Source organism: Anthonomus grandis, chromosome 13 (assembly GCF_022605725.1).
Source record: "Anthonomus grandis grandis chromosome 13, icAntGran1.3, whole genome shotgun sequence".
NCBI lineage: Eukaryota > Metazoa > Arthropoda > Insecta > Coleoptera > Curculionidae > Anthonomus > Anthonomus grandis.
The window spans coordinates 20,440,912-20,465,832 of record NC_065558.1 but is presented as its reverse complement, the minus strand read 5'-3'; the positions used below and the strand labels follow the sequence as shown (position 1 = coordinate 20,465,832).

Here is a 24,921-nt window from a genome sequence, read left to right as displayed (position 1 = left end):
TTTCAATATAAATATTATTTAATAGTTGGCATCCTGAATATAGTCAATAAGTACCAGACTGGTAATATAAAATTATAAAGTAACCCGCTAACTTTCAAAAAATCTATGTCATTTGTTTTGTGAAGTATACCAAGCTAATAAACCTGTTCATCATTATTTATTATGAAAAGAATTATTGAAAAGGTGCATCGGTAGTATCACTCAACTTCTCAATTACCATTAAAAACAAAGCACTGCACAAGTAATGTCATATTTTAATACAATGTTTTGCTCAGGCAAGAAGTAGCTCAATGTTTCAGAGTATCGACGAATAATTGGCGAAATTTAACGGTATGTAAACTATGAAAAAATATTAAAATAAGGACGGTGGAATTTAAATAAGGACAATATGTGATTCGTTGACACGATACGTTTATAACCTGAATATTTATAGTAACCAGGAAACGAAAGTCAATGATAGAATCCTTATTGAACGTATAGTAAAAAGGCTCACTTTTTGAATGCGCTAAACAAAAAACTTTGTTCTATGTTTTGACAGATTTTTCACCACAATAAAGTTAATAAATGACATTGAATTTGTTCCAATGGAGGCCTGTATGAAAAATGTGCCAACATTTAAAGGAAACCTAGCAAAAGAACAACCTTAAATAAGATTTAGTAATTAGGGAACTTAAGCTATTAGAAGGTAAGATAAAAAATAATATTTTAATTTCCCACTGACATAAGGCAACCATAACTATAGTTCAAACAAAAATTAAAGACGAATTATATATAGAAGTTCCATGTCCTAATACATTATAGGGGCGACGTGAATCATATTAAGAAGAATATATTATGTGGTATAAGCGACATGAATAGAAAATCTGCAAAAAGTGTAATACAAATCTCTTATGGTGGCGGTTCATAACTCTCTTATACTCAAAGAAACAAATTACTAAGGGATTAAACAAAATCCCTAACTAAGATGTTGTAAAACTAGCGGAGTGACTCACTCACACGTCACATATAGGAAAAGTGGTATTAAGCGTTAAAAAAACAGAAAAGTCAACATAAGCGAAACAAAGTCCCGCCGCTGATTTTAAAAATAATATTATTTAAATAAAGAAAATATTATTTTATATCTTTTAGATCTTTCTATAATCGGCACTAGCAAAGGAAGTCGTTGCTTTATTCAAATCCATTTTCTTTTCAGAAAATCCAAAAGAATGTTTTAGAGGCGGGCTTAAAGAAATAATCAGAAAGCGTTTTAGCAGTATTTTTTTTAGATTTATAATTAAAAGACAGTGAGTTTAAGTATCTAAAAAAAGTTTGATTTTTCATATTGTAGCAAACGTAAAGTTTGATTATACAGGGTGGGGCATAGTAACCAAGGGTTTTAAAAATAATAATAAAACTGTAAATTTTGGATAAAACTGGATAAGTCAGGGGACCGGGGAGGTCATAAAATGTCGCCAAACCGGGAAATGAGATGGTTAGGAAACAGGTGGCAAACAACAGCGATAGATGCTCTGGCGGTGTGAGCCGTAGCCCCATCTTGCTGAAACCACAAACCTTAGATATCCACACCTCTTCTTTGTAAGTCAGGAATCAAAAAGTTGTTTACTATATGAATGTAACAATCGGATGTTACAGTAACGGTAACCCCATTTTTTTCAAAAAAAAAAAAAATGGTCCAATGATGCCAAATTTTGTCACCGCGCACTAAACTGTTACCTTAGGGCTACGGAGTGGTTTTTCATGCATTTCACGCAGATTTTCGCCAGCCCCGTAACGACAATTTTGTCTATTGACGGCGCGATTAAGGTGGAAATGGGCTTCATTACTCATAACTAAGGAAAGGTTTTCAATTTCTTCATAAAGTTGAAGCATTTGTTAAGCAAAAGCCAAGCATTGTGGATAATCTCTTACATTTAATTCCTACACAACCAGTATTTTGTATGGATGAAAATGTAATTCGCCATGTAAAATCCGTCTTTTAGTCCGGTTGCTGATTTGAAGTGCTGCTAAATGACGACGAGCAGAGCGGCGTTGGCTCTGCAGCACTGCTTGTCTAACCCTTTCAACGTTCTTCTGCAGCCAGCGACTTGCCACTTCTAACAAAACAATCGTAAGCGAATACGCGTTGTTCTAACGCTCACGGCACCATGCTTTGGGTCAAGAAACGGATTGTTGTTACAACACCATGTTTGGTGTACGCCCCTCCCTTTTCCAATGGCCGCATACTATCCAACCTAAAAACACTTGGTTCCTATGCCACACCTGTATTTTTCAATATTGTCACATGGTGTACAAGTATATTACATATTGTTTGCAATATTAATCAGGTAAGGAATTCGGTATAAATACAGATTCCAAACTCATTTAATGCATCAGGTAACAATCCAGTTACTTAGGTCCACGACCTAGTAATGTCCACTGCAACTAAGCTAACTCTAGTAGGGATTTAGTAGCAACGTGGAAATAACTCAGAGCTATGTAGCTCCCAGTTACCGATTCTTCGCTACTTCCGTAGACCGTCAGATACTGCATAAGAAGTCTACATATATTATATCTTTCTTTTATGTAGTCACTTTCCTCAGAAAGGAATTATCAGTATCCTTAAGAAAGGTACGAAATTATGGAGTAATCTGGACTACGTCAATATAGTCAACAATAGTTGACTGGCTGGATTGTGTCTTAAAATTTGTAAAAAAGTATACCCAGAAACTTTGTAGTAAATCTATTTAAAACATAGCCCTCATTCATAATACTCCTCCAAAATGTTGCTAAATATTTTGTGTCTTTAGTAAGATGCTGTTATTCCTAGGATTAGGTGTAGGTATTTAATAGACTGTAGAATTGTTTAAATAATTTATTTCCAAAAATAGTACCGATATCTTGGCAACAGTGCCAGGTGTGGGAGTTTAAGCATGGGATCAATTAACCAATTGACAAGTAACAGGGCATTAGAACAATAGGACAAAGCGTATTATAATAATTAAAAAATGTGAGCGTCATCTTGCGTCATCTTAATAATTTTATTATTAAGATGACGAATTGAATAACATTGAATTGACGAACATTGAATAAATATTTTTGTTATTAATAAAGAATATATCTTTTATGTTATGATGAATAATGATTATACGATTTATTAATAAAAAATAGATACATACCTTATTGTTATTAATAAATAGTCTGCAGGTGATATTGCATATCTATAATTTGTATCCTTTTTCGAAAATATTGAACTAATTTTTGTCAGTAATAGCTCAAAAGTTTCTCTTCTCATTCTGTAGAAGGATTGGAATTTCGCCGGATACATATTTAAATCTTTAAATACATTAAATCCACTATGTCCTTGCATCTCTTTCCAATAAGAGTGTACCTAAAACTGACGTTGCGGACGAGTTTTGTTCATATCGTTCACGTTTAAAAGCGTTAGCATAACTTCATCCTCAGAGGACGACATTTTGATTTTAACTAACCTTTTTAAAGTCATGCTACTTTAGTGTGCGCTACCTGCCACGCCAGTGCCATGCCCGTGCTATGTCACTGCCATGTTAGATGTGACTCTACTTTGGTGGGCGCTCTCCCTAATTAAATGTAGCGTGGCTCACAGGCGCCCACTAAAGTGACAAAAGTCAGAAGCAAGGGAAATTGCAGGAATTGGCAGTTAGCACTTGTATTTTGTTGCTTGTGGTTAATAATGTCATCCTCAGATGAAAGAGTCTTAGCTGTAGTAAATTTAATTAAAATTAATAAAAATCGGTCTAAACGTAGGCATTAGATACATCCATATTGGAAACATGCAGTCATATGGCGGATTTAATGTGTTCAAAGAATTACATAAATATCCCGAGAAATTTCAGTCTTTCTATAGAATGAAAGTAGAAACTTTTCAATTACTATTTACAAGAGTACGACCTGTGATTTCGAAAAAGGTTACAAACTACAGACGAGCAGTTCCTCCTGAAGAACGCCTTTTAATTACATTTAGGTAAGTACTAAATAATGTACTGTTCATTGTCCGTCGGCAATGTGTAGTCATTTGTTTCATTTTGTACATTATCGGGAGGAGCTTTAAATCCATTTGTTTCGGCTGTATTTTGTACCTTGTTGGGCAATGATGTGTATTCAGTTGTTTTCTTAAAAATATTTCCGGCACTTGTTAACATTTGTATTTTATAAAGCCGTTTTTGATAATCATTCATTTTCTTCATGTCTGTCAATAGTCTCATGAAAAATAAAACATCGCAATCTTCATCCCTCTGTCGATTACTAGAAGTACTCTGGTTAGATGCTTTTTTGCTCTCAAAATATTCAAATTCGGATTTGTTTATATCGTCAAGTGTTGCCCGGGATTTATTTAGACACCACACGACTTTTTTTTAATACTTTGGCTAATGTTGACATACGTGTCACTTCACTAGCAACAGCAGAAAAATCAGGAGTATTTAGTGAAAAAACTTCACTTTCTAGCTCTTCTTCATCCTCAGTATACGGAACCTCATCAGTATTGCCTAATTCACTGTCGGAATTTTCAGCATTTGCAACTGGCGATGAAGTAACTATATTACTTTTTGTTGCGCAAGATTTTGTATATGGCAATAAGAATGTCATATGTTCTGCAAGATAGTACGGCTTTCTCTTTTTTGTAGCAGAACCTGAAGGTGTATTCGTGTACTTAAGATGTCGAGTATAAGAACCCCTTAGATTCTTCCAGCGTTCCTTAAAATCGTGAACTGAAAATAAAAACACATTATTTAGCTCTTCAGAACAAACTGTACCAAAATAACGAAATATAAACGATTTTTCTTGTAATTTCCAGATATTTGGCGACGGGTTGTTCTTTTAAGTCTCTCTCCTATTATTTTCTAAGGGGACACACTACAATTCGCCGTCATTCAAACTTGCAAAGCTATTTGGAAAACATTGCAACCAGAATTCATGCCAACCTCATCAGAAGAACTATGGCTAAAAGCTGCCAACCGTTACTGGGAATTGTAGAATTTACCTAACTGCGTAAGTAGTGTTGTTGGAAAGCACATCAGAGATAAATCACCGGCGAAGTCAGGCTCAGCGTATTTTAATTACAATGGTTATTTTTCAATCGTGTTATTAGTGGTTGCAGATGCCGACGGACTGTTCCTTTCGGTCGATATTGGCGAATATGGACGAAACAGTGATGGCAGGGCACTAAAAGAAAGCGTATTCGGAAAAGCACTAGCAAATAGTCAGCTTAATCTTCCAGAACCTTCCAGAACCTATGTTGCCTGGGAATTATGAAGATATAAAATTTTCTTACTATTTTGCGGCAGATGAAGCCTTCCCTCTAACAAATCATATAATGAAACCATATCCTCGAAGACGAATATTTAATTATAGGCTCTCTAGAGGACGTCTATCGAATGCTTCTTTGGTATATTGAACACTAAATTTAGAGTACTTGATACGCCCATTTGCTGCGAAGTAGATAAAATTGATAACATGATTTAAGCTGCCTGTATACTACACAATTTTGTAAGCATTGATGATGGAGTTTTTACACGCCCTGCATCGTCTATGCAAAGTGAGAACACGACTATAGTAACTGCACTCCGAGGACTACACCAGAGACCTACTAATACCGCTCTTGAATTGAAAAACAAACGTTGCGATTTTTTCATGAGTCTGCATGGGGCCTTGTCTTGGCAAATAGATCATTGTATTTAGTTTCGTTTTTATCCCAAAAATCAATAAATAAAATAAATTTGTCATAAAATATACAATATTTTTAATAACCATGTAAAATAATTTTTGGACGTATAGCCTTTTGAAATAATAAAAATTCACTTACCAGATTCGTTTAATTCTTTACTGATCTTTTCCCATGTTTTGTCTTGCAAAGGCCTGTTGGAATAGTCATTAGAGTTATAATCATAGATCAGAGGATGTTTTTCAACAATTGAAAGAACTTGAACATTAAATTTCAGATTGTCTTTAATTTTTTATACGTAGGTTATACAAATACACACCACAAAATACAACTGCAGGCCTTCTGACGTGGCAAGAAAATAGAACGCGTTCTATTTTTATTGCAGTCGCATGGCGTGCTACGTGGCACAACAGCATGTTGCGCGCCTTGCCACTTTGGTGGGTTTCTGTCTATTTGTTTACGTTTGTTCAATTTGCCGCAGCTTGCAGATGCATGCGACTTGCTAGATCATATGCCATGCCATAAAACACGTTATTTCGGTGGGCGCTCTGCCTTAGACAAAAAGTGCAATATTAGTAATAGCTATATTGTATATAGCTCCTCACTTCAAAAATTCAACTCTACAGTTTAACCGGGTAGTTAAATGGGTAGTTAAACTCGTCAATAAATAGTCTGGCATTTTTCAAGTGAAGTCATCTGGGATCATCAGGCACATCACTAGATAGCTGATGGAAACTATTAGGCTTCCGTATACCAGGATAGTTATCCATCATAAGCTTTGGTTGGTTATAGGTGATTTGGCTACGAAGTTTATCCAATTCATCCAATTTGCTTTCGTCGATGTGTGCGCTGAGATTAAAGACAGACAGGGGGATTTCCTTTCAAATAGGGATAATAATTAATTATCGATCGGGAATTTTTACTTAATACATTTAAGGGATCTGTCTGGTCAAAGATTGGCTTGGAGATCCTGACCTCTACGTATTGACAGGTAGTTTGATTTTGGTTTTTTAATAATTGGATGGCACAAGGCGCTTCAAGTTGTATAAGATCGCACAAGGTGCTTGGTGTTATTTTCTGCAGATTCGTTTTATTATAGAAGAACTTTCAAAACGTTCTTGGCACTGATTTTTTCTGTAAAAGAAATGGAACTCATTTGTAATCAAAAAATTTATTGTTGAGTATAATGATCTTAGATGCTTCTGAACAGGTCTCAAATAAAGGTGAAAATAGTACAATTATTCTTTTTGAAATATTATTGGTATTCTTAATAAAAATATATATTTTCTTTATTTATTTATTTAGAGAATATATATTAAGATAAAACCTTAGAAGCCTTAATCAGATCAAATAATCAATCATTAACAAAGTTTCACACAAAAATAACTGAACAATATACAAGGAACCTAGGTTAAAGCCTAAGATTAACTATTTTGAATTTGCATGGCCGTATTTTGATGGAAAATGGATTTAAGCTATTTTTTGTTCAAGAAACAAAGTCCTAGTAAGTGAAGAAAAAAGTCCTTAGGTGGCCAAATAAAATAAAGAGGAGTTAACCCTCCTTCTTTTAGAAGTGTTAACGAAATGTTAGGAAAGGAATTGCTTCCAAGATAGCAGGACAATAATATAAATCATCCAATATGTTATAAAATGTTAAGGCGTTAAAATGATGCCATCTGATTTCAAGATTAGGGATATCAAACTGGATACCGTGAGTATTATTGTCAATGTAATAATTATAAAAAAAAAATAACTTTAGCGCTATAAACAAGTAATTATTCTCTGTATAGCGTTCATACGTTCCATATGACAATCATAATAAGGTGTCCAAATTACAGATGTATACTCATGTTAGAACCGCACCGAAGAGCAATAAAGTAATTTGAAATGGTAGTTGGACAATGTACACTATTTTCACTGATAAATCTAAGACTATACATATTTCTCTTAATAATATCCAAAATGTGCGGTAAAAAAATTGGCTTGGCATCAGACTGACCTCTAACTTCAATATTGTTGATATTGTATGGATAAAAATAATTTTATTAGATCGACCAAAGGAAATACATCCACACTTCTTTAGATTCAGTTCCAGATTATTGCTATTTCACCACTCAGCCATATTGCTTAAATCCATTGAAAAAGCTCAGCATCAAGATATGACTCACTGGATCTATACAATTTAAAGTCTTCAGTAAAATCAAGATGCTTTGATTGAACAACTACATTACTCAAATCTTTTATGACAAATTTAAAAAATAGGGACAATATTTGAGCCCTGAGGCACATCTAGAGATACTTCAATACTCTCAATATCGGTACTCTCTTAACTCATTAAGACCCTTAGTCTCAAACTTCCTAACCGGATAATCATGACCCACCCCATCAAAGACTTATGAGAATAGTGTATACACACTATTAACCTGTAGAGATCTTTCAAAAGCAACTATAATATCGTACTGGTAAGTCAAAAATTTACAGTAGATCTATCCTGAAAAAAACTATGCTGATGATCAGTAAGCAATCGCTTACAGTGCTTTAAAATTATACATGAAACAATCTTTCAAACAGCTTAGGAATTACAGATATTAAGATTAATACATACACCTCCATAGTTAGGAATATTCATTCTATCGCCATTTTTATAAATTGGTATTAAAAAGCCTACCTTCCAATAATCAGAAAATGTACCTGATGACAAGCAAGTACTGACAAGCTGATGTTAGATGTTGAAGGGCTTTTTCAGAGTACACAGAGTTTTTAAAAAAACGAGATGGGAGGATCAAAAGGGTCTCAGTTAGAAAAAAAAAACAAGAAAGGAAAAGAAATGCAATTTAAATGCTGACCATAATCAAACTTATAATTAGAAGCCTTGTTGATAGGTTCTCGGCATGTAGTTTTAAAATCTCTGGCAAATAAATTCACGCTTTCTTGACCATTAGCAGCAACCTAGGTTTATGCATGCTATTCGGGTATGACTGAGCCCTATGTAATTTACTGAGGTGTTTCTAAAATGAAGAATGTTGATACTTAATATAAACTATTTATAATTATAATTATTAATTTACAGAGAAAAGTTTTTAAAATGTCTACTTTAGGTCCAAATTTTTTTAAATTGTTTTCTTCTATCGTCATACGTTTTTAAATTGCTAAGTCGTAGGACTTTCAAATTAGAAAATGTCATTGCATTTTGATTTTCATGCAATAATAAGTCAATAATTATGTATAATTTTATTAATTAGATAAGTGCATGTTTTGTGTAGTTTTAACTCTGCAAGAAGTTCGTAAATTTGTACAACATGATGTAAGTTTCCATCTAACAATATTATGTATTATAATTAATTTATAACATTGATTAATGGTTTAATTAAATTTTTCCAAGAAAATTAAAAAAAATAAATTTTCTGTTCACAATTTTGATTTGAAGACTTTTTTATTTTCTAATAATTCTTTAATTAGTTTCTCATCCCGTTATCCATCACAAGCTTCTAGATTGCCTGTCGGATTTTTACAGATTGAACCTATGCCGTTAATCAAACGCCGCGCTGCTTCAATCTGCGTTGATGTGGTATAATTTCTTTTAATTATATGTTTTAATAATTTTGCTAATATTTAAAGGTAGCCAGCTTTCTAAACATTATAAGAATTAAGGTTTCTTGTACTGACATCTAAAATCTTAAAATTAAATGTATTCCTTTCAAATAATATGGTCTAGGTCGTAATAGTGGATATGTTCCTAAACTCTAACAAATCCTATTTTAATTGGTAATAATCCAGGATTAATGGATATTTTTTGCTATTTGGATTAGTTAGGAAATGTGAATGAAATATTAGTTAGGAATTTGGTTTTCGACTGCATATGTACGAAAAGCGAGAAACAATCTGAAAGAAGTAGAGCACACTCAATAAAAACTAAATTTTGTTTTGATATATATTTTCTTGATTTTTAGTTTTCGCTGATTTTCTTTCTAATATCTAACTGTTTTAGTGGGATTTTCAAATAAATCTTTATTTTTCTGCCGAATGTGCATTTTACCATATACTAACTGGTTTTCCTAGAATATCTCGGGATCGTCTTTATTTACATTTAATTTTGTAGTAAGTTAATATTTTACATACTTTTTTTAAAATTAATTTACTGCTTATTAATTTGGGAATAAACAAAATATACCTTTTTTCTTGTATCTGGTGATGTCAGCGCTTAAAATTCACTAATCTAATTTCATATTAAAAATATAGTCAATTCTATATGATCTTTCATTAGGTCTATGTGTGTAAACTTTATTGAAAATGGATGTTATGGAGTCAAATAATTTTTGGGCTTATAGGGTTACCTGAAAAATTCTGGTTATTAACAAGTCTTATATGTTCTGTTGGGGTACAATGTAATTATTCTACAATTATATTAAATCATTAATGATGAGAGGAACAAAAATATATTGTGACTTTATGCTAAATTAAACATTCAATTCTTTAGTTCTATTATCAACGACAATTTAATTAAAAGGCCATGTTGTGAAAATTAATTTAAAAAATTGGTTATAAAGTTAGTAGCTGCTAAAGACTTTTAAAAGATATGCTTGTGCAACTTGTGAAAAACTGTCAATAATGGTAAAATTTGGTTTGTTTAACGGTTTAACTATCTATACATATAAATAATTGCAAAAGAGTTTGTGCCCATAGGAGCGTTGTCATGAGTATTTTTATTAAGTTTTTTTTATTAAGTACGATTCTTACTACGAGTACAAATTTCACATTAATTTATATATATTGCAATAAAACTTTTGAAGTCGAGCAAATAAAATTTGTCCTCAAATCATTTAATCGTTTTGTCAATTACTCTAAGGTTTCTTTTGCTATCGTAAAAATGTTCGATTATTTCTTTTACGTAATTTTTATTTAGTATAAATTAACTTAGCTAAACAGCGATTTCAATTTATTCGAGAAGTTCTAAAATTTTTCCTAATAGTTTCGCTAAAAGGTTCGTAGATTTCGGGATTAATAAAATAAAGATGAAATTGTTTGTCAGGTATAATAAGTACTCTCATACACTTTAAAATATCTTCCTCAAAATTATTTTTAGAAATTTGAACAATTATTCTGCATTTTTTATTAAATAATATTTTTACGATTGGTTTTTCGGGTAAATGCAAAACACTCTGTATAAATATTTGATTTGAGTTGTATTTTAATGCTTATTGTATAAGTGGTATCCCTACTACACGATCTTATCTTACATTTGTATTAACTGTTATATTGTCTGGAATTTCATCAGATGCATTATCGGTAATAATAGTAATCAATTATAGTAGTATAATAAAATCAAGTAGTATAATTAAATCAAGTATATTATTAATAAAATTCAACAATAATAGTAATCTTATCTGCGTTTTATCACAGAATCTAGTTGATGCACCCTTTTTTATCACTTAGACGACTTGAGAAGACTGTGGATTATTTGACTTCTCGATAATTACCTCCTTAAGCATGTTGTTTATAAAGGACTCTTCCTCCTGGTCTATGATAACAGGTAGTCTTCTAGGTGGCTGACCGTTTGATTGAGCATTTCCAGTATTTAATTTATGCTTAACTAGTCCAGTTTCACTATTAGGCTCTTTAAAAATCTTGCCGTACTCGGCGATGCCCTTGCTTAATTCGTCTATCGAAAGATATTTCCAATTCTTTGCAAAGCTGTCCAAATTCGTGTCGAGTCTCTTAGTTAAAGAAATCGCGCAACCTTCTACATATCTGGAGTTACCTGAGTCACCTTTTCTTATCTTTGGCTATTGGAAAGGATGTTGGCAATCCTTATGGGAATGTCACCTTCTGATGTAACTTTGTCACAAAGTATTTATAGGCATTCTCTTGTTCTTGGATCAATCCATAACGGCTCCCAGAATTTTTTTCCAATCTTCCAAAAATTATCTTCTTACTATTACCACCCAAACGAACAGAATTTGTTTATAGGAGCTGCACCTTCATATACACTGGTTTCTTAGAAAATTTAGCCTGTTGTCAAATGAGAATTCGTGTTGTAATAAGATCTATTTCTAAAATAAACACATTTTCTATATCAGCCACCAATACCTTGTGACTTAAAGTGAGACTTCCCAGGCGGATATGGACGGCGGGATACATTTTCCCAGTAATGTTCGCCAAGTCTCCAGTCACCGTGCGCAGTATTAATCTCTGAGGTAAGGACTCAATTTTAAGTAAACGTACTATGCTTTAACATATTAGATGTACCGCTGCTCCTGTGTCAACCGTAATGGTAACCGGCCTTTCATTAACTTCGACTTTCAGGCTTTCGGCATATTTCCAAAGCTTCTGATGGAGATAATTTCGGGGCATTCATACAGGTACAAGCAGCCTCTTAGTGCTGACTCTATTTAGTTTTATGATTGGTTTCAGAGTTTCCGCAACCTCTGGATGGCGAACAAGATATCATTTGGACTCGACAGTCACGTTTCACGTATCCAGTGCATTCACATTCATAGCACTGAATAACTTGGCGGCGAAGAAGCTGCTGGATTTCTTCTTTAAATTCCTACCTTATTACCTTAATGATCTCTCTAAACAGATTTTAAAGAACATCACTATTGGTATCACCCTTATTTTCTTCGATGGAGGCAGCTCTCGGAAATGTTATATGCAGCTTCAATTTCAAGAGCTTTATCCAGCGCGTCACTGCTGTTTTTAAATTTGGTGATGCGCAGCATTTGTTTGATTTCTTGATCTCGAATGGAATCTATGAAATATTGGGCAGTAACTTTACCTTGGAGTTCCTTAGAGGCTCCTGAGTAGGTTAGATGAATAAGAGGTATTATACCTGCCTCAAACTCTTATAAAGTTTCCCCGGCTTTTTGATGTCTAGATTTTACTTCAAGATTGGTATAGCTGCTTTCGAAGTTGGTCGCCAAATCTTTTTTCTAGGACTATGCACAATGTCTCATAGTCTCGTCGATGAGAAGCTGGTACTGTTTGAAGCAACTTTAAGGCCGGTCCTTGAAGAGCTACCACAAAGCAATGCTTTATCTTCACTATTATAGCCATTGGCTGCAGCTGCTTCAAATTGTCGCTTCTATATTGGCTAAGAAGTCTGGCCGTCAAACTTTGGAGGCATTATATTCTATATGCTGTGAGATGCTATCCTACCGATAATTACCTTTTAATGCGGTTAATTTCGAACTGTAAGTTGTTTATACAATCCCTTGTGTTGTTTCCTATTTTCTGTTGTTCTTCCCGAATTTCTTTTATTTATTTTTTTCTTTCTGCTCGCTCGCCCATAAAAGCAGCTTGTATTAATTTCTGGAATCTTTCCTCTTGTTCAAGCTTCTCATGGCGTCTTTTTTTCTCTTTTTGTTTTTTCTGTTATCGTCGCTCTTTCATTTTATCTATAAATTCGGACATAAATTTATTCATTTGGCCTATCTCGGCACTTTGCTTTTTCGTTTTTACTATGGAAATTTAAAACTTTGTTTCCCTGATCCCCTTTAACTTCTGATCTCGTAATAGTCAAGTCCTTTTTTATCCCTTTTCTGACACCAACTGTTATGGATTTCTCGTGAGTTCAATAAATAACCACCCTTGAACACTAAACACTAAACTTTTATTTACTACTCCATTTATTATTTCTAATCACTTATTGATTTTTTACCGCATTCAAATAACAACTATACACACCCCACAAAAATTATTGCAACACTCTTATTTTAGGATATTTTTCATATATAATTTTAGTTTTTTTGAGACTATGTTTATATTTACCATCCTAAAATGTATTTATGGTTTCTTATCATGAGCAAAAAACCATCGGAAGTTCTTACACATTTTTTTGTACCATAAATTAATTTTTCTCCATGTAATGCTCTTACATACTTAACTGTAAGAGCTCTTACAGTATGTAAGAGCATTATATTGAGATCAAGAAGTTTTTAAGCAAAGAGTGTTGTTGTTAGGCAAACATTTAAATTTATTTTGTGAAGATGGATGTGTCTAAACGTTTAACAAACATGTGACCAATAAAGAAGTCGCTAGAGTTATTGCGCTCATAGAAGATGGCCGCTGTCAGAGATACGTCGCTGCAGTAATAAGTGTCGAACACAGCACCATAACAAGAGTTGTTCATCGCTACCGAGAAATAGAACAGCTGTTCAGAAGACCAGGACAAGGCCGCAGAAGAGTAACTTCGGCACTAGATGACCGCTATTTAGGGTTAACGGGGCTAAGAGTTAGACACATCGCCATAAAGCTGCAAGGGGATCTGCCAGTAATATTCGAATACAAACAGTTAGGAATAGGCTTAAAGAAGCTGGTTTGCGAGCCAGAGTATCAGCTAGAGGACCTCGTCTTACCGGACAGCATCGAGTAGCATGATTGCAGTTTGCTAGAGAATACGTAAATTGGAATATTCAGGATTGGTCCAATATTTTATTCACAGATGAATCCAGATTTTATTTATATTCTTCAGATAGACGTGCTAGTATATAAGCGACGTACAGTGGAGTGGCTTAAAAAAAATCAGAGACATACAGAATAAAATTATGTTTATTTTTTTACTATTTAACTTGCATTAAAATTCATAGCAATCATCTGTTATTATTATGGTATTGGGGTATTGGTATAGTAATACAGCAAGTTTTTGCTTTAAGTGTAAGCTATTACGAGTTTCGATATTTTTTAAGAGTGCTCTTAATAAAATATAAGAAAAATTCAAATTAAATTTTATAACCAATCGATATTTTTGTTACATAAGTATCAATCTTGCTAATTGATTACTAAGATTTTAACATTTACAAACCGCTTTTTTTATTAGAAATATAATATTAACTACAATAAACTATGAAAAAATACATATGTCAAAGTTTTGGAAGCTAGAAATTTTAAGATTCGCCAGGATTCGCTATACCATTAATATCAATATAATTGCTGTAGTGTAGTAATTACGAAAATTTTATATTTATCTGCTACAAACCGCTATCAAGGGTGCCATGGAATAAACAAAATTTCAGTAATATGCTTATTTTAGCGTTATTTTTTGATCAGTTGATAAGCACAAAGGTATTCGTGTTGTTAACTAGAGTTTTAATGCTTCAAAATTTAAAGTTATTTATAATATTAGTTAGATTAAATGTTTTTCGTTGGTAAGCCATTATTATCAATTATTTTTATGTTATACTGAGTGTTATTTTTATTTAGGATACGTAATATGGATTTCATTAAAACAAATCGTGACTTATATCTGATACTAAAATATGCCAAAATAAGTTGAAGATATTGTTTGAAGGATAATGTATATCCTTTTTACAAGATTAACATCTATAAGACATCTATAACATCTATAAATTAACATCTATATTTTATAGATTTGTTATTTAAGTAGAAATTTGGTAATTTGAAAAAAATGTTCTAGCTGTGTTTCCATCATTGCTAGTACCTTTTCCTTGCTTCACAATATGAACTAATAAATTTAACTTGCTTCTAAATTTATTCCGAATCCCTTTTTTTCTATGTCAATAAAATTTTTAAACAATAAAATCGATATTTTTGTGGCAGATCCATTTTGTATAAAATATTTAATGGGGTTTTTTGCTATATTGTGTGAACGTGTCACGAACTTATAAATATACCTGGACTGCCAATTCAATGAAAAGTAAATGACCACTACTAGGGGGCCGCCATTTTGCGTGATTGTGTCCTTTCGATGTTGGTCACTCTGACAAATTTTAATTGTGCCAACTGTAGGGAAACAAAACAATTAAAGTTTTTGAGAGGTTATGTTTACAAAAATACAAAATAGAACGTTACATATAGGTAAGAATTTGAGATAGTTGCGTTAGATCTGTGATTTTTCTAGTACTTCTTTAAGAATTTCGTTAAAATTTATAAAAGAAAGTAATCCTCACCTAAAATAAGACAAAGTTTCAATCAACTTGGAATAGATACGTGCACTTTAAAATATTTGTTTTATCATTCTGATAATCTTGAATCTTATAAATCCTAATACCATGAAGATCATGATATTCATTCAAATTTTTGCTTGTATTTACTTAACAAATTCAGTTAAAAACACTTATTTTCTTTCTTTCTTCACAATAATTCGGTTTTGAGGAACTGAACCAAATACCTTTAAATAAAGATGGTGATACATTATTCACGTATTAAATAAGGAGAAAGATACATCGCCTGTTCCAAACGATATACCCAAGCGTCGTTTACAAATCGTCAAAAACTAGGCAATCCGCTATACTCACACGTCAAATGTCAACTTCATTACCGTTATTTAATAAATTTTTTGTTGGCAACACTAACAATTTTCAGAGTGACCAACATCAAAAGGACACAACCACTGTAAAAATGGCGGCCACCATGCAGTGGTCATTTTTGGGTATCGTGGCCATATGCATTAGCAGTCCAGGTATATTTTTAAGTTCGTGGAACGTGTGAACGTCAAAGTTGACAGCGTTAACAAGTTTTTCTTTTTTTCTTTTTCGATTTTATTCATCGGGAAGTGATTCATTCGCCTTTTTCCGTTCAATTCGGGTCTCTCGTGTCTAGTTTTGGGTCACCAGCTGTTATTCCAGTTGTATGCGCTTGAATTAGGGCTGAAGTATTAAGGTGTTCTGTTTTTACCGGGCGCACTTATCCATATCAGCTGTTGGCTGCCATATTACATGTGTGCTCTTATCCACATCATCTGTCAATCTTCAAGTGGAGCTGGGCTGGTAATATCGATAATTCAAGTTTATTAAAAATGTCTGGTAGTGGAGTTTGTTATATGTGCAGTAAGAATTGCTCATTCAGGGAAATTAAAAATGAACTTTTTGGATATCCGTGCGATTTCTGCAAGAAAGTTATTTGCAGAGAATGTGGTAGCATATCCTCCAGTGAAATTAGAGTTATTGTCATGGTTTCGAGAATGATGCCATTTGCTTGTCCCCTCTGCAGGGAAGGTTTATTTAATATTCCGAAGTTAATAAAAAGAATAAATGATTTGGAAACCACTATGCACAACTACAACTCAGAATCCATCGAGAGAACTGTCACATTGGAGCAACGTATTGTTGTACTTGAAGAAACCCTGCATAACTTGCCTGCTCTCTCAGCAGATTACAGCTGTCGGGCATCTACTGCGCCTATTTCCGCTCCTAGCACGAGTGTCACGCCCGCGCCAATCGACGAAGCCATCCTAAGTGAGCTGCATGAGCGCCAGAAAAGGGCCAACAACATTATACTTTTTAACTTTGATTTGAAAGATGTTGTCCAGACTAAGAAGCTGCTGACTGACTTGTGCGAAACTACCGTCAATGTGCTGGCTGTTAGTAAATTTGGGAAGCCGAATCGTAATGGGCGGCAGGCTGTTAGGGTGATCCTTGGTGGTACAGACGATGTTAGGCTTGTTTTGAAGAACAAATTGAAGACTGTCGGTAAATTCTTCATCGAGACAGACATGACGCCTCGGCAGCGCAATGAGCTTATGGCAGCCAGATCGGAGTTAAAGCGGCGCAAAGAGGAAGGAGAAAATAATCTTTATATAAGATACATCAATGGTTCCCCCAGAATTGTAGCAAAAAACTAGATTCGCCTTTATTTTCACATGCTAGTGATGCCCACTTAACTTGTTTTTATCAAAATGTTCGTGGTCTTAACACTAAAACTGAGACTTTTTTTCTTGCCGCCATTGCTCAGGATTTTCACACCATATGCATCACCGAGACATGGTTGAGGCCAGAGATATCTAGTGGTGAAATAAGACTTACGATGTTTACCGGTCGGACCGAAAATTTGAATCCGTAATTGCCACACGAGGTGGCGGAGTTCTCTGTGGAGTTTCTAAAAACATTGTGTCTGAAAAAATTAGTTTGTCTGATTTTTGCAACAGTATTGCGCCCTCTATCGATGTAGTTGGCTGTAAATTTACTATTAGGTTACAGATATTTTACATGATTGTTTTGTACATCACATCTGTAATTTTCGAGCAATTTCTGGATCAGTTTACACTTTTAATATCAAAGCTAAACCATAATGTAATAATAGTGGGCGATTTTAACGTGTCTGATTTCTCTATTAACTCACCTACAGGTAATCATGTTAGTCAGAAGTCTATTGCTGTGAATAATTTTGCTAACACTTTTAATCTTGTTCAATGTAATCACATCCTAAACTATAATAACAGACTATTGGATCTTGTTTTATCTAACTTCACCTGTACTGTTTCGCGTAGTGACGTGCCTTTTGTCTTGGAGGATTTGCATCACCCTGCACTGGAAATTGATTTTACCGTCTCAGGCCAACGTGTCCATAATTTTCAGCTTAATAAAAACTTATCTCATTCTTTTAATTTTAGAAAGGCCAACTTCCATCTCCTTTATGACTCGATCCTTGAAGCTGACTGGTCTACTGTGTATTTATCCTCTAACGTTAATGATGCATGTGGAGCCTTATATGATATATTGAATGGCATATTTGCCGCACACATTCCTCTTAAGCAGCAACGTAAAAGAAGATTTCCAAATTATTATTCTCGAGAATTGATTAGGAACATTTATAGGAAAGAAAAGGTTTTCAAGGACTTTAAAATGTACAATTCTCCATTCTTTCAAAATAAATTCCATTCTCTTAGACGCCTTATCAAACTACAAATACGCAATGAATATAAGTTGTATATATCAAACACCGAAAGGAATATTTCTTTGGACCCATCTAGCTTTTGGAATTTTATTGGTTCTAAGAAGGCTGGCACCAGGATTCCTGGTATGATCAGGCTACCCGATGACGTGGTAATTAAAGACCCACAAGACATAGTTGATGCTTTTGCACTGTTCTTTGGTGAGGCATTTATACAATCAAATTTCATTAACCATTCGTCGACGTCTGATAATGTGCCCCACTTTGACACTGCCAACGTTGATGCTTCCCAGATTATTTTGGCCAGTAAGAAACTCAAAAATAAGTTAACATCTGGTGTAGACGGTGTGCCTAGCTTCTTGGTTAAAGATTGCATTGGTGTCCTGGCAGATCCGCTGACCTACATTTTCAACTTAATACTGTCAACAGAACAAATCCCTGAAATTTGGAAGACTGCCAAAATAATACCTATTTTAAAAGCTGGGGACTCTGATTTAATCGTGAACTACAGGCCAATCTCATTACTCTGTAACTTCTCAAAACTTTTCGAAATTATCCTGAATCGGTCGCTATTTAGTCACGCAAAAGAACTCATCTCTGTAGACCAGCATGGATTTTTTAGCGGGCGATCTTGTGTTACTAACTTATCCTGTCTGTCTAGTCACATCTGTGAATCACTTGATGTTAATACTCAAGTCGATGTTATTTATACCGACTTCCAAAAAGCCTTTGATCGGATAGATCACTATATTTTGCTGCATAAATTAACTCAGTATGTTTTTTCAGGGAGATTATTTAATTTATTTCATTCCTACTTGATTGGTAGATCTCAATATGTCGAATATGAGGGCTTTAAATCGAAACTTTTTAACGTAACGTCGGGTGTGCCACAGGGCTCGAACCTGGGTTCGCTCCTGTTTAGTTTTTTTATAAATGACTTGATTGAGTCACTCACTTGTCATAGGCTGGCTTTTGCCGATGATTTGAAGCTATATTTAAATGTATATGGTTTGGAGGATTGTGTTTTTCTTCAGAACTGTCTAAATACATTGGAGGTATGGTGCGCTGTTAACAGGTTAGGCTTGAATGCGGCTAAGTGTAGTGTGGTCAGTTACTCTAGATTAAAAACACCCTTAAATTTTAATTACTTTATTAATGATACTATTTTGAGTAGATTCGAGCAAATTACTGATCTTGGTATAACATTTGACTCTGAATTTACATTCGTTCTACACTTTAATAACATAGTCAAGTCAGCCCTAAGAAGGCTTGGGTTCATAATTAGAAGTTCTCAAAGTTTTACTTTGGAGTCTACATTAAAACTGCTTTTCTGTTGCTTTGTGAGATCAAAACTGGAGTTTGGCTGCATTATATGGAACCCGCTCTATCAGAATCGTGTTGGTCTCCTTGAATCTGTTCTGCGTAGATTTGCCATGTTTTTCGCCTTCAGGCAGGATGGCATATATCCGGTAAGAGGGTTTGATCATCGGCAACTATTGGAACGCTTCAATCTACATCCATTACAACTCAGAAGAATGATCTTCTCTGTAAAATTCCTGCATGGGTTACTGAATGGATTCATTGATAGTCCTGTACTTCTTTCCGGTGTACGTTTCATGGTGCCTAGGCTTAATGCTAGACATCCCCTAACATTCTTTCTGCCAAGGCCTCATACTAACATCCTGTTGAAATCGCCACTATATACAATATGCGCTATATTTAATCGGATCTGTCACATGTGCGATATAAATTTCTCTCCGGTTCATGTGATTGTCGATATCTTGGTGGATCATTACTCTTGGGATTAAGATCCATGTGTTTAAGTTATAGTTAGTAGGTATATTGCAGTTAATTTAATTTAATTTAATTTAATTTTGTTGAATATGTGATTATCTTGTTAAACTTTTATAATTGGGTTTTTATATCATATTAATAGTTACTTGTTCTAATTCTTTGGATAACTTTTGAGAATGTGACTTTACTTTACTCTTTTTCTTTTCTTTTCATTCTTTTAGGTTTGTTTGTGTGAGTTTTTTTTTTAACTATATTTTTCATTGTTTTGCAACTGTTTCCTGTTGTTGGGCAAGTTGCCTGTTGGAAATAAAGGCTTATTATTATTATTATTATTATTATTATAATAAAATCTATTTAGGGCTCTAAATAAGTAATCAGTTTCTTCACTTTAGACACAATCTTGCAAAAAAGATAAACGTGTGGTGTGTAAATACTTATGCTTTCTTCTTTACAATAGATTGTGTCTAAACGATACAAATTAATTATTTACGTAGTGTGCTAAATTTTCTTTTTTGGCAATATACCCAATTAAATATATTATACAATGATATATTATTCTTATTGCTTTAAAAAAAACCACACATACTTTAGTTGACACCCAGTGTAAGTTGATGGGAAACTCTTATTATTTTTTATATATAGGTAACTTATTTTTGTTTTCCTTTCTTCTTAATTGTTAATTAGTTCTTTGGAAAATTTTATTTAAATCCATTAGCTTAAGCTTTGAGTTATATAACAAGCTAATTAAGTAAATTATAATTTTCACACCGTTTGGCATTAGTAATTCTCTTTTTTTTAAATGTTTTTTTTTAGTTAGCTAAAAATTACTTTACCTTATATTTCAACTTTGCCAATTTTCTATTATTTACGCAGTAATTTAAGCAATTTAAATAAGAAAACGAAACCAAATTAGTAAACTTACTGCAAGTTAGTTAAGCTATTAAGTTGTAAGTATTTAAAAAAAAGTAAAATTAATTAACTGTGCGAGGTGGTGAATCTATCATGGTTTGGGGAGGAATTTCTTTCGAGGGTCGCACGGAGTTAATACCGGTGAATGATGGAAGGATTATTTACAGGTACATAACCGATATCTTAGAACCCCATGAAGTGCCCTTAATGCCCTTTATCGGTAATCACTGGGTAATAATGCTCATCCATGCGCTGCTAAAGTGGTTTGGCTGTAACATGTACCCTAAATTGGCCTGCACGTAGCCCGGACCTTAATCCGATTAAACATGTCTGGGACCATCTAGGCTGGCAAATTCAACAACATCCGACACCAATAAGAACACTAGATACTCTCCCGAATCTTCCTATTGACTTATAGGAAGATGTGCCATAAATTTTATAAAAGTCATATTTAATTGAAATTTAATTTTTTATAATAATAAAATAAACAATTTACAATAAACAAAAAGCGGAAAATAAATTACAATATTTAAATAATAATGGGTGATGCGATATTTTTGTGGGATGTGTATTATACAGGGTGTTCCTTTGAAAACTTCCCACCACGGATTTATCGAAAACCACTGTTTAAAAAAAAAACGCGGAAATACGTCAAAAGGCTTGTCAAGGGGGACAACTTTCTAACCTAAAATTACTTTACCTCCTTTCACCCTCTGCCCCCCAGGGTCATCACCTTAAAAATTTTAAATGGTAAGGGGTATCGAGTAATAGCTTGTTTAAAAGGTCTTTCGAAGTCTTTTATTTTGACGTTTGATTTTTTTAAATCGGTTGATTCATTTTCAAGAAAATTAGAAAAATCTTTATTTATCTTAATTTGTTCAGATAGAAAACAAAAACTGTAGCGTTAACTTTACAGTGTTACTATTTTGCCAAGAGTTTGCAGACGGTAGCTCAGAATTATTGGAGGCTTGGGATTGTTCGAAGGTTCACTTATGACTGACTATTAAAAAATCTAAACTTGATTATAACTATTAAATAAGAGGGCGCCACTTAGTTTTTTTTTTTATAAATGAAAGAAAACTAAGAAAAACACTTGGTATATAGGTTTCAATTAACAATTAAATGACCCTGGATAAAGTGAATTTAAAAAAGGCAAAAAAAAAATATCTTAACAATACAACCAAATTATATTTACCTCAAAGATATGTATACACCTCATTTTCTAATCTGTTAAATGTTAATAATTTATTATGAATTAAAATATGAATAATGTTGATATGATTAAATAAAATAAGTTTGTCAAAAGTAACATTTAAATTATGATTAAGCTACTAGGTAGATTTCAGCACTTCAAAAATAAATTGCAATTATTAAAATTTTTAGTAACTATTTGTATTACGCAGAGGAAAGTTCATGAACCTTTTTACCTAAGGCACATCGGCCTTAACCGAGTTATATCTACTTAACCACCAAAAAAGGTACTGAAAAATAAATAATGAACATAAAATTATAGATAAGAAACTGACGTATTATATTATGATATTGATTAAACATTTGCAGCAATAAATTGCAATCAAAAGCATATTAATAAAAATTTAAATAAGTGAGACAACTCTTTGGCTAATAATATTTAAATAAATGGAATAAACTGGCCTGTATATTCCTCCAAGAAATGAACGGCTAGCCTTCAAAATCGAGGCTGTGAATGTATGCCATTTGTAGCTTAGCTATCTGGACTGGGAATCTCTAATACTAGCTCTGGCTCCAGCTCCACAGCTTACAGCAATTTCCCGGGGAAATCAAAATCCTGCAGCCATCAACAATTGAAGAAGAATAAAGAGGAAAACGGAAAAGTAAAACCCTAAAACAACGATTGCCATTGTATTCACTGTCGATAAAAATGAAGGGCGTTCAAAATGTGACACACTCACCTTGCTAAGTTTCATTATCTATCCATCAAAATCTCGGGCATCCTGCACCAGAATTATGAAATAAACAGTTCCCTAAAGGAACAAGATTAAGGACTATAAATTATAAACCATATTGGCCACTTCCTGCTTCACAAATTCCGGAAATAAAAACTGGCCTTTTACGTGCGCTTCCTTCTACCTGCGACACGGGAACAAGTCCTCGAAAAATGGATGCAGTACCGACTAAATAAGTTACGACCCCACCTCTCGCCTGAGCGGTCAATGTCAATCCAATCAGAGAAAACATCAATCAAGACCAACCAGAAGAGTGACGGACCGTCAACAGAAAGCATGAATAATTAAACCAGGAGAGTGATGCGTTACAGTAGTAATGTGTCATTGACAGTGTGAATTTAAAGAAATATTGATAAAAGAAGTTGATTGAAATTATTAATATAATTATTAAAATTAATGAAATATCAATGGAGCGTTAGTGAACATAAGAAATAGAAAAATAAAACGCTACATTTACCCCCTTCCTTGAAGAAAAAAAATTAGCTATGAAATAGTTGATTTTTTTTTAACATCAAAAGTCTTTTAACAAAAAAGTTTAACCTATACTAGTTACCAATATTTAATAATACCAAAGAAAAATTCCCGGATAATTATTATCCCTTACTTAATAACAAACAATTCTGTTAATTATCTGTTCCACAATTTAAATATACAAATTATTTCTAAAAATGGAATCTTCTCATATTTACTCAGTTCAGGATAACTACGTGTATCACCCGTTCCTAAAGGAAGACACAATCGGTATGGACATAAATTAGGAAACTCTTAATATCGAGGAAGGACACAAGTTGGTAAGACAATAGTGATCTTGAGAATACAGAAGTACTATAAAACTAAGTTAAAGTAAACTTAAATTAAAACTTAAGCTAAAATTATGTACACTCACGACATTTAAGTCTACCATAAAAATCAGTTACTTTAGAACTCCAACCTAGGGGAACACTCATGGAAGTTGCAATCAACTTCTCACCAAGAGATGGTGTTGTGTGTAGCAAAAAAAAAACTACCCTTTTTAGATGGCGGATTCCAGCAACTAGAAAGAAAACTGGCTGAGATAACTCAAGCACCAGATAATAAACACATGGGCAAAATTCATAACAGCAATATTGATTGCCACATTAAATACCCACTACAAAATTCTGTGTGCCCCCAAATCCATTTCTGAACGGCACTAGAATATATCTTACAGCATATACAGCCATAATCTAAAGCTTCGATAGAATTTGTTTTTCAATTGACTCACCCACATAAATATCCAAATTAATTTGAGGTGAGGAAGGATACCTTCGTATAGTCCTCTAATAATCCGACCATGGTCGAGACCACACCAACAAAAAAACAAATCTACTATGGGTTTTTCACCACAGCATTCTGTGATAAAAAAAAATTTGGACAAAATCCAATAATAAACAGACTGAACAGTAATGTTCATCCTCTGTCAGGTTCACTGACCCCGACAAGAAAAAATAGGCTAAAAATATAACCTCAAACAGTCAAAATTGACAATGGGTTTATAACCACCACTAGGTTATAACAACCCACAAAATATGGCCAAGAAAAAATAGTCAAAACTGACATAAAGTGTATACTCATTTACGGAGTATGACAACCATCAAAACATAGCCCTCGGCTATAAAAATTAAAATGTCAAGTTTATGACATACTGTACATAACCACTAACAGGTTGTACCCAAAAAATAAAATATGCCCCAAATGACCAGATTATAACATCAAAAAAATAACAAATGGTAGAAATTCCAGAATGATGTCAATACTAGAAGCAGGAATCTAAGTTAAGATAACAATATATACATAATTTCCAAATACAACTATTTCAAAGAATCGGAATCATCATCAAGACCATTATTAAAAGGCTGTAAGTCTTTAATATGCCATTTACCGGCATTAGAACCATCTTCATGAGACAAA

General features: G+C 33.4%; 1 protein-coding gene and 1 long non-coding RNA gene across 4 annotated transcripts in view; both read left to right on the top strand.

Moving 5' to 3' along the window:
- LOC126743632 (adhesion G protein-coupled receptor E4-like) overlaps nt 1-24,921 on the top strand; it is a 747,227-nt gene that overhangs the window by 630,542 nt on the left and 91,764 nt on the right. The gene's annotated exons all lie outside the window — the stretch shown is intronic.
- Nucleotides 539-5,822, top strand: LOC126743638 (uncharacterized). Its single transcript, XR_007662939.1, has 2 exons — nt 539-685; nt 4,811-5,822. It is a non-coding gene; the product is annotated as an uncharacterized LOC126743638 (long non-coding RNA).